We start from the raw sequence: 17667 nt of genomic DNA, 5'->3' as shown, positions 1-17667 counted from the left end.
TACCCTGTACAACAAGACGAAGTCTAGACTTATAGTTTTAGCGGAAATGTATATGATTCTTGTTTGAATAATGGAAAATCTTCCACTTCATTCATATACATATTTTACGCAAAGTCTTAAAAATAACTACATTTATCATTTGTCCTTTTAACAGCCGAGTCTAAAACATGTATCATTGTACTTGCTTTCAATACAGGCGGAAAATAAGGAAAGAGGGGCAACATACATAAACAACCGTTATTGTTAAATCGCATTGATAAGTGTTTAAAACTCTAAATATGTTGAATATTAAAGAATATTTTCCAATAAAAAAATAAAACAAAAAAGGTGACAAGCCCCTGTGTCTATATATATTTCTAGGCACATTTCTGATTTTACAATCTTTAACTCGCATCATGCTTATCGTTGAAGCTGTTTATATTAATTCCTTTGGTCCCCGGCGGATAAAAGTATTCGTCCCATTGGCTATCATACGACATCTTTTATTTTACATACAACTCCTCCGTTCACGATGTTGTAATACCTATGCAGGTTGAACTTCAATTTAAAGGTTTTACTATTGAAGTTTTAGTTCTTTGGGTACCAAACGTGACCTTAATAATTTAATTACTTTGTAATTAGTTAATTATGCAAGTTGCAAATCTGCAAGAATCTATCAATGCGAATGTGAGGTTAGTTCATAAATTAATAGACATTGTAAAAAATGCTTCAAAAATAAAAAAAAATCACAGGTGGCTCAAATGTAAAAAGAAATGTTAAAGTGAATTGCTTTTTCATGATTGTATCTACTAATCTACTAACTTGGATGGAGGGTTGTCTCATTGGCACTCATACCACATCTTCTTATATCTACATAAGTTATGGACTAGTACTGCACCCGTATTATCTAGCATTGGGGGTCGCATGTCATAGTCCAGGTACTAGCAACAGTGATTTTTTGTATTGTATTTATTTTGTGTTTGTGTATGTTTGTTTGTCTTTTTTTTTGTTTTTTTTTTGGGGGGGGGGGGGGGGGGGTATGTGAAATACTGCTTTTCTGCGATGCATCTACTTGTTAAGTTTGGTGAACTTAGGTTCTAGTTTGTTAGGACAACAGTTATACGCTGTAAAAAACTGCAGTTGCTATTTTCATTAACTTAGATAAAGATTGGGGTGCCCCTGGCCACTCTTACAATTTTCTGTAAAGTTTTCAGTATAAAAAGAATGTTGACATATATCATATGCTATGAGAATTCAAAGACGATTCAAGTAGATCAAATAAAAATTATCGAGCGTTCCGAGAAGGGTAAAGAGTACTCTAAGGGTTGCAAGCGCAACATGAGTTTAAAGGCTGTCAATCCTTCTAAATTTGCTACTAGATACACTCTTAACAGATGAGATTAATCTTTAGCACTAAGATTGTACCAAAACTAATATATGACAGTCTGAGTGCTTCGTTTTTATCAACCAAGTTTCAATAACCATTTACACAAAAAAACTAAGTGTGAACGTTTACAACACAAAGACAAAAGTACAGAAATGAAAAATGCTACCCAAGACGTCAGAGTAGAGAGGAGACATGCAACAACGCAAGCAGATGAATCTCATGAACGAAATGGTCCACATAAGTAAAAAATAACCTAAGACAAGAACTATGTTAAATGAAAGTCATAAAATGAACTACCCAAATATAAATCTTGTTCATTGTAAATAATGATAATCAAATTTAATATGTACGTAACTTTTATTGTAAATCGTGACTTTTTTGTCATGTGATTTCCTGTCCGTTATTTTTTGTCCCTTATTCCTGGAATGCACTAGTAAACTTAACTCTGTGATTCATGAAATAACGAATAGATATCAATTTCATTTTTAATAATAAGTATAACTAGTTGACAATGTTTCTAACTATACAAAAGACTTTATGAGAGAAAATAATATATTTCAAATCTATTTGTTCCTATGAATTACGGCGCATTACAGTCATAGGATAAAAGAGGGTCTGGAAAAGGAGGGAGGTGGGTGTTTTTCAATTCTTAATATTATTTACGCCATTTTTTCTCTATTCTATATAAATTTTGCCCATTATTCTCTATTCTTTATATTCTAGAAGCCCACTATTTTCTATTCTTAAATTTTTGGCCTATCCTTTTCTTTTCTATTCTTTATTTTTTAGCCCTTTATTCTCTATTCTGTAAACTCCATCCACACCCTCATAGAAGATGTCATTCTAGTTATCTACGTCTTTTTTATTTGCACTAAATTATCATGATTTTATCTCTGAATGTTTATTTTTTTTATTTCTTTTTTAAAAGTAGCGTCTTTTTCTAACCTAGGTTTGTATGTTTAATTTTTCTCCAGATTTTTTTCATTTTCAATGCAGTTTCGTGTTCCCCTGCAAGTGGGTAATTTTTTCTTCATAATCCAAAACTGTGTACTTATATATCAAGATAACACGATACCGAATAGCATATCTCCCGATTTCTAAATTTTTTTGCACACATGTACTTTGAATCGAGTTACATTGGAATATGTAATAAAAAAAATAGGGGTCACCATTTTTGTTTATTCGTAAATTTGATTAGAAACGTCAATTTTGACGACAAATTTACAAAGGGAAAATGCCTTGTTTTAACTTTTTTTTTAATTTTTCAATAGATGGCTTTGTTCTTTTATACGGAGAAAGACTAAAAACTAACATAATATCCAGGATTGTGTACTGAATCCATGCATCTAAGATGCATGCTTTTTGTATTAGTTGTTATTAGCTTTCAACTAGCTACCAGTAACTGCGAGTACTCTAAGATCTGTACTTAAAGTCTTTTAGTTGTTGGGATGTATAAGTACCCTTCCACGTCCACTCTGTTTTTGTTATATGTATTCTATTTGTATCCATCTGATGAGTTAAGCCTTTCTTAACTGATTTCTACAGTTTATTCTTATGTTGTACTGTTACACCACTGTCCCAGATTAAACTGGTCTGCCATTCCATCTGAAGCTTCGCACCATTTGTGTAGCGATAAGTGAACACAACAGGGGTCCAGTTGATGTCCGAGGTTAGGGGAGGGTTGGCACCTTTAAACGAGTTTAACCTCGCCACATTCTGTATGTTCCTGTCCCGAGTCAAGTAGCCTGTAATTCAGTTTGTTGCTATGTAACATATTTGTTTTTCGTTCATTATTTTGTACATAAATTAGGTCGCTAGTTTTCTCGTTTGAATTGTATTACATATGTAATTTTCGGGGCCTTTTATAGCTGCTTATGCGGTATGGGCTCTGCATATTGTTGAAGGCAGTACATTGACCTATAGATGTAAATTTCAGTTTCATTTGGTCTCTTGTGGAGAGTTGTATCATTGGCAATCATACCACATCCTCTTATTTTTTTTATACATATATAAACACATATGTCATCATCCTTGTTTTTTATATGCATTGCTTCAAAGTTGGCCGATACGCTTAGAATTCGACAGAAAACGTGTGACGTTACAGAATAACGTAATTTGGTAAACAATGATATTGAGGTACAATTTGAATTGATTGATTGGTGGTTGCTCAACGTCCGGTGGCAAATATTTCATGCATTTACAGGACGATACAGTGCAATTGGAATTGTTGTGACTGAAAAACACATTTGGTGCAGCAGTCAAGAAAGGTTAAACATTCTGTTAGTTGTGAAAATTAAAAAGAAAATCAACATCCTGATACAATACACAATCTAAATAAAGGATACTCTGTATGATGTAAACGTGTGGGTTATGTGCGTAGTTAGTCGGGCAAACCTTGCAAACTGTATGCAAAATTTCACTCAAATACACCAAGTTCAACATTATGTCGTTCGTGAAAAATAATTTATGAAAAAATGATCCTGAGAATATATATGCACCCTCAATATAGGTTAAAAATAAATCGGCGCAATATACTTCAAAATGCCAAATTTAGCAACCTATCATAAAAAAAAAAGAAAAAATTGACAAGATGCAAATCTTTAGTGTATGTACTAACACCAGGTACATCATTTAAAAGTTTAAGCTTAAAAAACTGTACATAATCCTACGAAATCAGCCGTATAAATATATACTAGTAAGTGCGGGACGGACTGTCGAAAGGATACTGGTAAAACAATATGATTCCAGTATTTTGCCAAGGGAACACAATTTATATTAGCATATATAATGATTTTCTATTTTATAAATTATTATAAATAATTTGGTGACCAAATATCTTTTTGTATAAGCAGTTCATAGTGGGGTGGTAATTGGGAGATCTCAAATATAGCAAGCTAACATGCACGTCATTTGGTCTTTGATGGAAAGTTGTTTAATTGGCAATCATATCACATCTCCTTATGTCATAATGGTTTGAGTTTTTAAGACTAACAAATACGTACTAGGAGACTGAACTATGTTGCTGTTATAGCTTAAATATGACTATTGTTGTGAACATGTGATGTTATAATTTGATAGATTTTATTCTTGCTATACTAAATATACTTATTAACCTTCATATTCAAGAGACCAACGAATCTTTACTAAAACTACTGTAACAGATTAGCAGTAAAACAATATTTGTCCATCCTGCATTAGTCACGTGTTATCTATATGTCTTTGGTTTTGATTGTCGTTAATTGGCCGGTTGCTGTGTATATCCCACATTTCCATTTATGCAAATAAAGAAATAGCAACCCTTTTAATTTACATAAACACTTGTATACTTGTCAGAAAAACTCCTTATAAGACTGTGAATACTATCGTGCTTTTCCCGACGCCTATGTGACAAATATGCCCCCCACAAAAAGGCACCTTTGCTAATCGTCTGTGAGTCGTTTTGTCTCCCCACTTTGTGAAAAGGTGCGTTTTTTACCAGCTGTACCAGGCCTGTTCATCATGTCTAATTCAAAACACCAAAAACACACCCATCCCCGAAGACCAAAGTGCAAATTAATATGAATCTAAATTCAAAATGATTTTAAGATGTCGTTGGATATTTGTCCCCCGCGCGACGCGTTGATGGGGACATAGACATAGAAATACCGGGCGTCCGTCCTTCCGTCCGGTCTTGTTAGCTCTTTTTAATTCTTGCCAGATTTTTATAAAACCTATATATCAGGTATATATCAGCCATGTTGCTGACAAGTTTCAAAAATCAGTGCTGCCACACCGCTGATGGCATTGAGTAAAAACAAAAAGCGACTCAAAGACAAACACCAGTTTACAAGTATACGACATAAACATGAGGATGTCCGAATGTGACAGTAAACCGGATTTATTTTACATTTATTAATGACTTGCTATTTTTATTACCGGATTTCCAGTCCCGTTATTGATTTATTGTTGTACTGCAGACGAGCGGGCGGGCTGCTCCAGTCGTTTCCGTGCGATGACTTGTGAACCTTTCATCCAAAGTTTTTCAAATTTTAATATGTTGTCACTGATGACAAAATGGAGGTAGAGTTTGATATTGACGATTAACTTTACACCATTCAGCAACAACATTATTTTGATTTGAAATGAAATGCTACTCTTGATAAGAAATGTTTTAAAATTTTTGAGCCTTCGATTGGAACAAATACATGTACTGGAAATTTTTTTTATATCATTATACCTTTAAATATGATAAAGTCAAGATCGGGAAACCAAAGGGCACCAATATTTTTTATTAAAATTTTTAATTGATTAAATACTTGGATATATCATTAGAATAAAACTGATACAGGAGCAGGAAGATTATTGAAATTGATGTAGTTTTTTTCCATTAATGTTGGTCATTTTTATTCTTGTTAAAACACGAAATACAGAGATTATACCCAATTTAAAAGTTAAATTACTTGCTTTGCATCGAATCTATTATATCTGCTATGAGAAGCGGGGAAACGAGAATGTTTTTTATATACAAAAGACAATTGTTTAAAAACAGTTTTACTGTATATAATTTCAACATATTTTTAGATACAATGTTACAGTAACTGTTCTTATTTCTTCTTTAATTTTCTAGCATGTAAACTTTTAAATTATTTGCGTTTTTCAAAGTATTAACACGTTTTCACGAATACAAACTGCATGTTTAATTACAGAATGATACCGATGTCTTTATCTGGCATATTCTTGGCTTGCGTAATTGGTATATTTGTATATTATCAATCTCTTTACAACGTCTGGATTTTATTATACACAATTAGCGTTATTAGATCAATTTTGGTAATTAACACATACGGTTTTTCTTTTAAGGTACCCTGTAGTGCTAAAAGATGAACCATTTCACAGTCAAGAAAATCCCTTTATTTACACACAAGTAACACATTTGCCTTCTATTAAGGGATAGTTGATTCATGCTCTTTCTTTATTGTATTATTACACATTTTCAATTGTAAACATAAACATTCTGATAAAATACATGTATGTGCATACTCGTGTATTTTCAAATTATAGGATCATGCAAAACACACACCTTGGCTCAAGTTATACTGAAATAATTAATTTGTATTCTCTTGTTTAAAATGAAAAAAGATCACAAATAAGCAGAAGCTAAACTAACTTTTTTCCAAGTCCACAACAAGATTGAGCTTGGGTTGAGAAAGCGTAACGTGTTTATCGATTTGATCTTATTTATTCTAGCTTATTCCTGAATGACATCGTTGTTTTCATATTTTGAAGTACAAAAGGTAAAGCTGCTTACAATTTAGTACAGTGTTATTATAATAGTGCATTTCTTCCTACACCTGAGATTCATGTAGTATTTGCAACTGGACGTTTACACAAATCAATCCATCAAACCATTTATTATGTGTCTATAAGATGTAAAAAAATATCAGTTTACTGTTACAATTCATCGTCTTAGTTAAAGTTTCCGTTCTGATACAAGCATATCGAATTGTAAACTCTGCTGTAAGGAAAGTTATGAACATTTTAAAGCATTTGTGTTTTGTTATGCAAGCATGATCTTAAAAAAATTTCCCATTTCTGTTTTAAATATTTTCCATGGTTCTGAGGTAAAGCTTTGGAGATTTTATTCATCAGTCCGACATTTAAAAAGCACCCTGCCATTTTTTAATATCATTAATTATATCTTCAATCAGTTCTGTTTTGAATCGGGAAGAACAATATCTACTTCAATTCAAATATTCGCTCGGTGTGACTCTCTGAAACCATCAATACGTGAACTTTGCTGCAAAATAACTATACAATATATGGATTTATTTTTTCCGAAAATGCGAAATAATCGACACATCTTATAGCATTTACTAGGTTCTGGATGGGGTCTTTCATATCTGTATTCTATGATAATTTTTGTCATATTTCTCTTTTTTTTTACATTTTATGTTTTATTGTCATGATTATTTTCTATTCTGTATATATTAGACCCTTTTTATCTAATTTTTTGGGAGTACATTATTTTCTTTTTTTTCTTCTTTTAGTTCTTATCACGACCCTCATTTACGTTTGTTGTGCATGCGAGATATAAACTGCAGTCTCGCAAAGCTATACCTGTGTAAAGACAACTTAACAGTATCAATGTTTCCTATAATAACTATGAAGTAAATAAAATGCATTTATTTACGTACATGAAAACATCCGACAAATGTTTGCACAAATAAGCAAGTATTTGTCAGCATTTACTTTGGTTGTAAATGTTTTATAAACCGCGGTCTCTCAAAACTTTGCATACCTGTGTAAAGATATGTTGCAAATATCAATATTTAGCAAAATAACTATAATACTGGAAAGTATTAGTAAATAAAATACATTTCTTTACAAACATGAACGATATCGACAAACGTTTGCAAATATAACAGAAACATTTGACAGCATTTGCATTGGTTGTTAATGTTTTATAAACCGCGGTCTCTCAAAACTTTGCATACGTCTGTAAAGGTATGTTGCAAATATCGATATTTATCAAAATATTTATGATAATGGAAAGTATTAGTAAATAAAATACACTTCTTTACATACATAAACGATGTCGACAAACATTTGCAAATATAACACAAACATTTGACAGCATTTACATTGGTTGTAAATGTTTTATAAACGCCGGTCTCTCAAAACTTTGCATACGTCTGTAAAGATATGTTGCAAATATCAATATTTATCAAAATAACTATGATAATGGAAAGTATAAGTAAATGAAATACATGTCTTTACATACATAAACTAAATCGACAAACGTTTGCAAATATAACACAAACATTTGACAGCATTTGCTTTGGCTGTAAATGTTTTATAAACCGCGGTCTCTCAAAACTTTGCATACGTCTGTAAAGATATGTAGCAAATATCGATATTTATCAAAATATTTATGATAATGGAAAGTATTAGTAAATAAAATACATTTCTTTACATACATGAACGATATCGACAAACGTTTCCAAATATAACACAAATATTTGACAGCATTTACATTGGTTGTAAATGTTTTATAAACCGCGGTCTCTTAAAACTTTGCATACGTCTGTAAAGAAGTGTTGCAAATATCAATATTTAGCAAAATAACTATAATACTGTAAAGTATAAGTAAATAAAATACATTTCTTTACATGCATGAACGATATCGACAAACGTTTGCATATATAACAGAAACATTTGACAGCATTTACATTGGTTGTAAATGTTTTATAAACCGCGGTCTCTCAAAACTGCCCACACCTCTGTAAAACAGTTATGCAAATTTTAAACTTTGCATATGTCTCCTATCCTGGAAAGAGCATGCAAATCTAAAGCCTATCTTTACATATCTTTGGAATATGAATAAATCTATGGAAATAAAATAATTATCTTTAACATATCTTTGAGGACGTCCTAAATAATGCCAAAGGAATAATGCATTTACATATACATTAGTAGGTCCGCAAATATATCTGGCAGAAAAGTAGTTATATTTGTCAAACATTTACATGATTGCCCAAATTGTTGTAAATCTGCCTTTTCGTGTAGTGGAAGTTGAAGTAAACAATACCACTTAAAATACAGATAAGTCTGGTTCATCCATTGACTTTCATTAACAATTTTTGGAAAGTTGTGATTTTTACGACCGATACAAGTGTTGATTTTAGTTTTTAGTGCGAAGTTTAAATTTTTGTGTAGCAACATTAAAGCATCGCCAGCGTTTTGAGAATAAATCGATGTCATTCCTACAACAGTTTTACATGCAACTTGCTTAAACTGACCACTGCGGAACCACATTGAACAACAAATTGTGTCTGTCCAATTTCCTCTATTTCCTCTATTCCCTCATGGCCGTTTATTGATTATACTTGCCATTTATAAAATAAGCATACATTCTGAATATACAAGTGAGCAACCCTTTATGATTCATCCTCCAGAGAAATCACTTCGTTCCCTTCCTGAGTTCCGGTTGAAACTCCGTTTTTGAAGGGATTTATGAAGCTCAATTTTTAAAATCACTGTAACCTTTCAGCGTTTGTCTATTATCTGTTTTCCCTGGATCAAGGTTTATGATTCACCCCTTGGTATTTATTTCATCCACGAAATTGCACGAACTCAACCCTTTGTAATATATTTGTTTTTTTCAAAGAAATGAATCAATTTAGAGTCTGCCATAAAATAAATTCAAGTATTCAAGGTTGCTGGGCATCGCAATCGTTATATAAGCAAAATTTATATGTAATACCAGTCAATTTATAAAGCATTAAATGTGAAAAATGTGTCAGTCAAATGTTTTATATTTGTTTTCCTTCAATCGATTTATGACTTTTGAACAGCGGTATACTACTGTTGCATTTATTTATGAAGCAATGACAAATATATAAAGAGCAAACAAAAATGACAAAATACGTCTAAAGGTAACTTGAAGGAGTTGAATTATTAACCAATAAATCGAGATTAAAATCAGACAAATGAAAACCCACAAGAAAGTAACTACTTAGAAAGGTACACAATTATTGCTTACAAAATAGAAAAATAACATCTTCGATCAACTATTTAAACAGAGTATTTCATTTGTATACCCATTCAATTATGTATTATCTTGCTTACTGTCGCTTGTATCATACAGATTTTTGGTCCTGTTTCATATTCTGTTGTTTGTCGTGCGGTCGTTTTTCGTTTGTTTTTGTAATGGCATTTTCTGTTCGTTTTCGACTTATCCCTATTGTCGCTTTTGACACTTGTTAGAAGTACTTTAATATTTATCACGAAAAGACTCTATGAATTTGTAAGAATCAAATTGAAATATTTAAACTGTTGAAGTAAGCTCACCTTTGCAATTATTTCTATGTAATCCACTCACAAAGGGAATAATGATGACAAGCGTAATCAATAACAAACAAATGCACGCCTTCGTAGCTGAAACGAAATTCTTCTATTTTAAGAACAACAAAAAAAAGGCAATAAAATTTTACTGTAAAACAAATTCTGAATAATTATCCCCTAAAAACGAAAAAAACCATGTGCAAAAGTTGACATATGTAAAAACATATATCCCTGATCAATAAGTGTATAGAACTTTAACGCCAAACAAAGTATCTGCGAAAATTTGTTTACAGTAAATAATTCATCGAATTATTTTATATCGACTATTCTGATGACTTATAAATTACCTGAACGATTTTAGAATAGAATATTACATTTTTGTAATATTAAACAGATTGTCTTTCCATTTCGTTTTTGTCTAATTTCATTAATAAATTAAGGAAGGTCTCCGTTCGAGGTAACGACACAACGGCAGTTGAAATCGCTTTTACTGAGTGTGGATTTGCATGGCGGCTGTTTTACATTTTCTTGAATAAAACCATCTTCAACAAGAGTTTTCACTGTAAGCAGATGTATGCTTTTTCTCCAGGTAAATGTTTTTTTGCTGAAGAAAGAAACTTGTGAAATGAATTACCGTAGTAGCATAGTGCACTAAACATGCAACAACTCCCACAACATTTTTCTCTTGGCGCTTGAATAGAAAAAGAATAAATGCATTTTTATTTATTTAAAACACAGGGTAAATTGTTATATTAGATTTTTATTTGGAAAAAATTATTTTGCAAAAGCTCTAGATAAGTAGTAAATTGATTCATATGAAAAGAAATTATATAAAAGATTTGAATATTTTACAACCGAAAAAATTGGAGATAAAATGAAACAACGCGTTGCATAATAAACATTTATGATAATTGTGATGATAAAGACTAAATCAAAACAAAATAAACCGACTAGTTCATAGCATCATACTCAGAATACAATTAAGGATCTTAAAATAAGCTGGTTTATAAGTTGGAGACAGTATTGAATTTTGAATATATTTTGAAGTTAGCATATGAATATCACAGTTTGGTAATCATTAATTAAAAGAAAATAAGCAAACCTTATATTTTTACTTTATGGTGTACTCTTTTATTGACAGGAACACCAATGGTAGGTCTGTCATTCTTTCGGAATACACTGTTGAAAACCGATTGATGCTGTCACATAATTTACGTTATGTGGAAGTTTTAGTGAAAATGCCCTTTGGAAAGCCATTTTAGGTTGAAAAACATTACATCGTAGAACAAGCTTAAGTACGTATTGGATAAAAAAAAAGTGATTTGCAATATCCTGAAATTAGTTATCTAATAAAATAGAGGCGGCGAAAGATACCAAAGGAACATTCAAACTAATAAGTCTAATATAAACTGACGACGCTTTGGCAATAAAAGAAATCGACAAACAACAGTATGTAAAACACAACATAGTAAACTAATGACTGAGCAACACGAAAGTTATATATAAAAGTCACGGAGACGTCTATATTAATAATGAATCAGACAACTTAACGGTAAACGGAACTTTCAAAAAGTATTTTAGTTATTTCATTTCAACTACTGAAACAATATGACAAAAAATATGTCTAGTACAGAAAGTTACAATAGTAAATCTAATTTATGAATCAAATTTTGAAACGGTAGAGGGAAAGGCTGTTAAGGAAAGGAAAACATCCTTTTACCTTAAAATTTACAGATGGGTATACCATTATCACTACATGTTGCAATACTTACGATTATTCCACTTGCATCCTTTGAGAACTGCCCCCAAAATAAAGATTAAAACTACGCCTATCATAACTCCGATGAATGTCCATGCCATATGTTGTTCACCACAATTATCTTTGAAAAACAGAGATTTATACAAGGCAAAATAATAAATTAATGTTCATGATAAATATAATGTAATGTTAAATTATATGATATAGTTTTCGTTCACTAATCTGAAATCGTAGAGACTATTTTTTTAGAACAGAGCAAATACGTATGCTAGAAAAATTTTAAAAAATGGATGTTTTATCCTAATCAACAACACTCATTACACACTAACGGCATATTTTTTTAATTAACAGTTATTTACTTAATGTGTTGAGACATATAATGTGCTGCAATCCATTTTTCTTTCTCGATTGTTCTTTACATACTTCAAGGTGTAAATTGGTATTTTAAGAGGTCAATCTGCATTCATTATATATCATATATATAACTGTGTCAAATATTTGAAGCCATACTCAGTCAGTAATAAATCAAAACAGTAGTATGGACATTTAAAATACCTAACGAAAAACAAGGTTTTCTGAATCTTACAAAAGAACGACACTTACATAATAAACGGTTCATTAGATAAAAATAATGATGGACGTAAAAATGATCAGGAAGATCATTTTGTGATTACTTATTTATTTATTGTGGTAAGGTAAAGAAATATACTCTTAAAAGTACTTACCATTCTTAAATACTGTCTTGAATGTTACTAAAAGAACATTATATATCAAAGTATAAACTGCTTTCTAAATTTCTTATATTATGCTGTCGTATCAACTGATTAGTAAACTTGTCGGTATATGCATGCAAGAGTTATAGACTTATCTACTGTTATGTTATGGTCAGATAAAATAAAATCTGTATTTCAAAACACCGTATTTGTGTAATTCTTACATACAATGAATTCCAATATTCTGTCTCCCTTAAATTTTTTCATTGGTATTTAAGGAACTTTCAAGACAGTCTACGGTCTGCACTGGTTTTACTTCTCTTAACTACGAAAATGATTAATTGACGGAATTTCTTAGAATCATAATCTTGCAGTAGTATATAATTGGTAAATATATACAGATATAATTATGCAATTCTTGTGTAAACAAGAAAACAATCAATGGTAATTTTTCTTTCTTGTAGTGAACCATATCATTGTCCTTTGACCTTTATAAACATAACACACAGCTAAGAGAGTCATAAAACAGATTGTTACTCCGAGAAAACTATTCGAATGTCACCCTGTCGTGCAAACCAATCAAAAATCGATATTTAAAGGACAGTCAATTGAATTTACATCAATAAATTATAGACAATGCTCAAGTTCTGAAAGTAGGCTGTATTTCACATACAGGTAAATTGTTGATGTTCTTTCTAGAAACAATCAAAACTTTTTCTGATTGGGTCCCACTAATATATAACCGAAAAGATATTAAATGGACCCCATATTAGCCTTATCTTCCTCATTTAAGACGTATACCTCGACTACAGCTGTCAATTATGTTCAATGATTTATCACAAACGAGATAATTTCAGTTTTAAAATCATAAATGTTCCTCCAGCTTAGCAACACTACACCAACTTCGACCGCGTATGAAGTATACATTTATTAAAACTTGAACGATATTCAAGAGCTTTCAGCTATTACTCAGAATTTGTTTTACATCATCGATTTTGTGAGTAAAACAATAATGAGTGAGTGTTTTGTCCAGAAACGTCTAGACCTTTTTCCAAAAAGTTTATCTGAAAGTACCAAGACGATGAAGACCTATTAGATGAATATTCAGTGCCTATTTCACAAATATTACACGATAGTCTTAACTTAAAGATTGGATGTCCATTGTGCTGCTGGGTGTAGCAGTACAATTCGATGCACGATTTTAATTGTGTTATCATTTTGTTTACTCTTGTATATATATATTTTAACTTATTTGTACGTTATCAGGAAAGTAATTTCTAGTCATTGGTGAATAAATATGATTATGCAGTTAGGAACGTTATAGTAAAACATCGTTTGCGATTATCGATATTTTGTTATTAAATATGCAATGCATATAAGGCTTCAAATAATATGACCAACACCCTTTTCAAACATACCCAATATTATCCAAGATAAAAGCTATCAATGTTAGAGCACATGATTTTAACTCATTATCTAACCATTCCACAAATAAATGTACATACTTGTTTGAAAGAGAAGCAAACCCAATTTGCTGTGAACAAAAAAAAAATATTGACATTCAAGGAATAACTTGACTATCATCATAAGTCAATGTAACAACAAAAAAAGGTTATTCCTGATAGATAGTGAAATTAAAAACAAAATCATGACTGTAGTCATTGGGTTCAATATATGCAATGAATAGCTGATTGAAATATTTCAAATATCCTATACGGTCATAGAAAACCTAGTAGAAGATACCAAAGGGTTGTTCAAACGTTTATGTCGAAGACAAATTACACGTAACACACCTATTGCAAAATGAAAAAAAACAAAGAAAAGACAAACAACAATCTACCAAACGCATCTTAATAAACCTAAATACACGACCCCACAATTGGGTTTGATCTCAAGTACTTTGGAAGGGTGAGCAGATCCTGCTCAATATATGACAACCTTCGTGTTGCTGAGGTAAATACAAATTGTGTGATAAGTCCGATTTGGTGATTTCTAGTAAAAGGGAAAGAAAATGGAATTGTGGTTACGACAACTGGAACATTATCGTCGTCATATATGAAACAACCAGTTCGTAATAGGGCAACCAAAATAACCTTTTTTTGTCGTTAAGTTTTGTTGTCAACATACCCTAATGTCAATTTTTTAATAAAAGTCAAGATATGCAGCAAATTTTACTGTATCGGTGATATTCTTTATTTAAAAATCAATTGTATCGATGCATTAAACATTGTCACCACAATCTAAGCTATTTAGTAAGCGGAAACCATCTTTATAGCGGAACGTTAAAATGAATGATAATGCTAGCTTTTTTTCATTCATTATAAGAATATCATGTACGTAGTCAGTTTCATATAAATAAAGTAACAAGTTGGCAAGCTGAGGAACACATTTGGTTCTTATAGAAATACTGATTTCTTGTTAAGAGATATGTCAATAAAATGTAACAAGTATCTTTTCCAGGAAGAAGTCTAGCGTCTTGACAATGTAAGTTTTAGAACAATTATAGTTTGAATCAGAGAGCTTTCGACTCAGTATGATTCATCAGTCCTAAATATAGTTATATGTATCTACAGCTGTCATTATGGGTTTTACAAAGTGGGACCAATTTTTAAAATTTTTCTGTAAGGTTTGCGTGGCAAATACTTGTGTAAAGTGTATATGTTTTTGTATTATAGCAAGATGAAAAAAGACTTAGATTGCATGTACTCTTACAGATCTTGGGTTATGTGGTTATCATCAATACATTTAGGGTTTATCGAATTTCCAGGCTGACATTTAAGGTAACCGTTTTGTCTAGGTTTAAGTAATGTAATACTGATAAACTTGGCATATAAACAAAAAGAGTCTACGAACGGTACAGGTTAATCTTTAAATAATTTACTATTTTTCACTTTTATGAGAACTTATAGGTCTGAATGGAAAAGGTGGTTACACTAATGTGGTATTAGGTATATTACACAACTACAACATTTTTTGTAGAAAGGACAACATGTATGAATGTGCTTCATCAATTTTCGTTAACAAAAATATGACATACTTCCTACCACAACATCAATAATTTTCACGACAACTATTGAAACGGAGATTTTTTTGGGGGAAAGAAATAAGAAACATAAATTGAAATATAAAATGAAATAACGGAAAAACTGAAAAATGTGACAATTGAATAACTTACAGATTCATTCACAATTCTTGTTGGTATCTGGTCATATAACCTTAGTCAATTGAATATCTGTTTTTGCCAAGTTGATAACATTTATCTTAATTTTTAAATGTTTAGTCGAAGCATTCAACAATGTTCCTTTATGATCGAACAGATGAAGGAATATTACCTTTTTCTATGACTGTAACATTAATAATTGCCGCATCTACGTTTGTACCATGATAACATTTCCAAGGTCCATTGAGTTTGTTATCTACGTGCCTTTGTATTACAAGGACAGTTGTGTTTGTTTGTCGATCCTGCGTAATAACATTATGTGACGAATAACACTCTGGGACTGGTATAGGGCTTATACAGTATCCTTGTTCTTCGTTTTTCGGATTAAGAAAGTAAACTTTAAATAGTAACTTGCTAACTTTACATTTGAAAGTTATGTTCTCTTTTTTAGCTTCCCATGTCAAGCAGACATGGACGCTACAGGAGAGACTGACTGAAAAATAAATGCAACAGTAAAATGCGAAAAAAAAACAATGTCCCGATCTATGCATAAAACAATAAACAACAAAATACCCGAACTTTTTTTATCAGCAGCTTTTACAATTTCTCTTAAAACAATGATTGAATGATAAATGTTATTTTCTGCAAACTCGAAATTTCTTTTTAAGAAGCACATGTTGTCATTATTTGTCCATAATTTCTTATTGCTTTCCATTTTTTTTATAGCTTGGAATATAACATAAAACAGGAACAACTATCTGAAAAAGAAAACATTACAGAGGAAGCCTGAGGGCCCATAATTTTGTTTTTAAAAAAGACTTTCAATTTTGTATTAAAAACATGAATATATTTTGTAAATAGCATATGTCATATGAACAATAGTATGACTGTCATTCAAAACACAATATTTTTCTATTAGAATACACTTCGTGAGACTAAAATTTAAAGGAAATGGAAATTAGGTCGCTTTACATTGAGCTCGATAAATAAAAAGTTGCAAAAGGAGTTCTGAAGACACCTTTTCAAGAGGTCTTCATGTTTACTTTTCTTAATGACGGTTATCGGAAGCTCTACGAATGATTGTAATTTTTTATTATTTTATATATAGTTTTATCTTTTTGATAAATGTCCGATATGCATGCATTTCTTAGCACAGATCAATGCACATTTGAATCAATTAATTCTCAAAATATTTGTATGATGTACTAGAAATGGTGTACGATATATAGGAAATGCTGATCGAAATGCTTTACATGATGATCTTCAGTTACCAATTAAAAGTAAAAGAATAAACTTACATTTCATGCATAAACTTGATATGCCTAGTATATATAGAAACATCCTCCTTATGGATGTAGCATAACGTCTATTCCGAAAATACGTTACACAACTTAATCATGTTCAAAAGTGTCTTCTCCAATTAGTTTGTCAAACGTTAAAACTAAATACATACATGTCATAAAATCGATTCAAGTTTAAAAAAACAAAGTTGTGTAGTTTACCTACTAGTAAAATAATTACAAGCATTTAACTTAAAGTTGTGTTTTATCAGGTATAACGATATTTTGAAGTGAAATGTTAATTGTATAAAGACAGACCACGAACAACAGAGACATTATATGTATTTTATTCAAATTGAAGTACGAAAAAGGTTTAAGAGAAGACACAAAAATACTGTGAGTAAAGAATTGATAATTCCTCACTTTCTTTATATCTTACTTATTATTGACATCCTAAATATACTATTTTTTAAATAATGTTCAATACATGATGATTGACGTATACTCAATTTACGTTCGCATAAAGTATGACACATTAACAGAAAACCTTACTCGAAGAAGTCCTT

General features: G+C 31.0%; 2 long non-coding RNA genes across 2 annotated transcripts in view; one reads left to right on the top strand and one right to left on the bottom strand.

Moving 5' to 3' along the window:
- Nucleotides 1-17667, top strand: part of LOC127718633 (uncharacterized) — an 83143-nt gene that overhangs the window by 24916 nt on the left and 40560 nt on the right. The window lies entirely within an intron of this gene.
- Nucleotides 11976-17245, bottom strand: LOC127718632 (uncharacterized). The gene is made up of 4 exons (XR_007989949.1): nt 17120-17245; nt 15994-16314; nt 12674-12700; nt 11976-12069 (listed from the first exon to the last, which is right to left on the bottom strand). It is a non-coding gene; the product is annotated as an uncharacterized LOC127718632 (long non-coding RNA).

Source organism: Mytilus californianus, unplaced genomic scaffold (assembly GCF_021869535.1).
Source record: "Mytilus californianus isolate M0D057914Y unplaced genomic scaffold, xbMytCali1.0.p SCAF_10, whole genome shotgun sequence".
Lineage (NCBI taxonomy): Eukaryota > Metazoa > Mollusca > Bivalvia > Mytilida > Mytilidae > Mytilus > Mytilus californianus.
The sequence above is the reverse complement of the archived record's forward strand: the minus strand, read 5'-3'. Positions and strand labels throughout refer to the sequence as shown.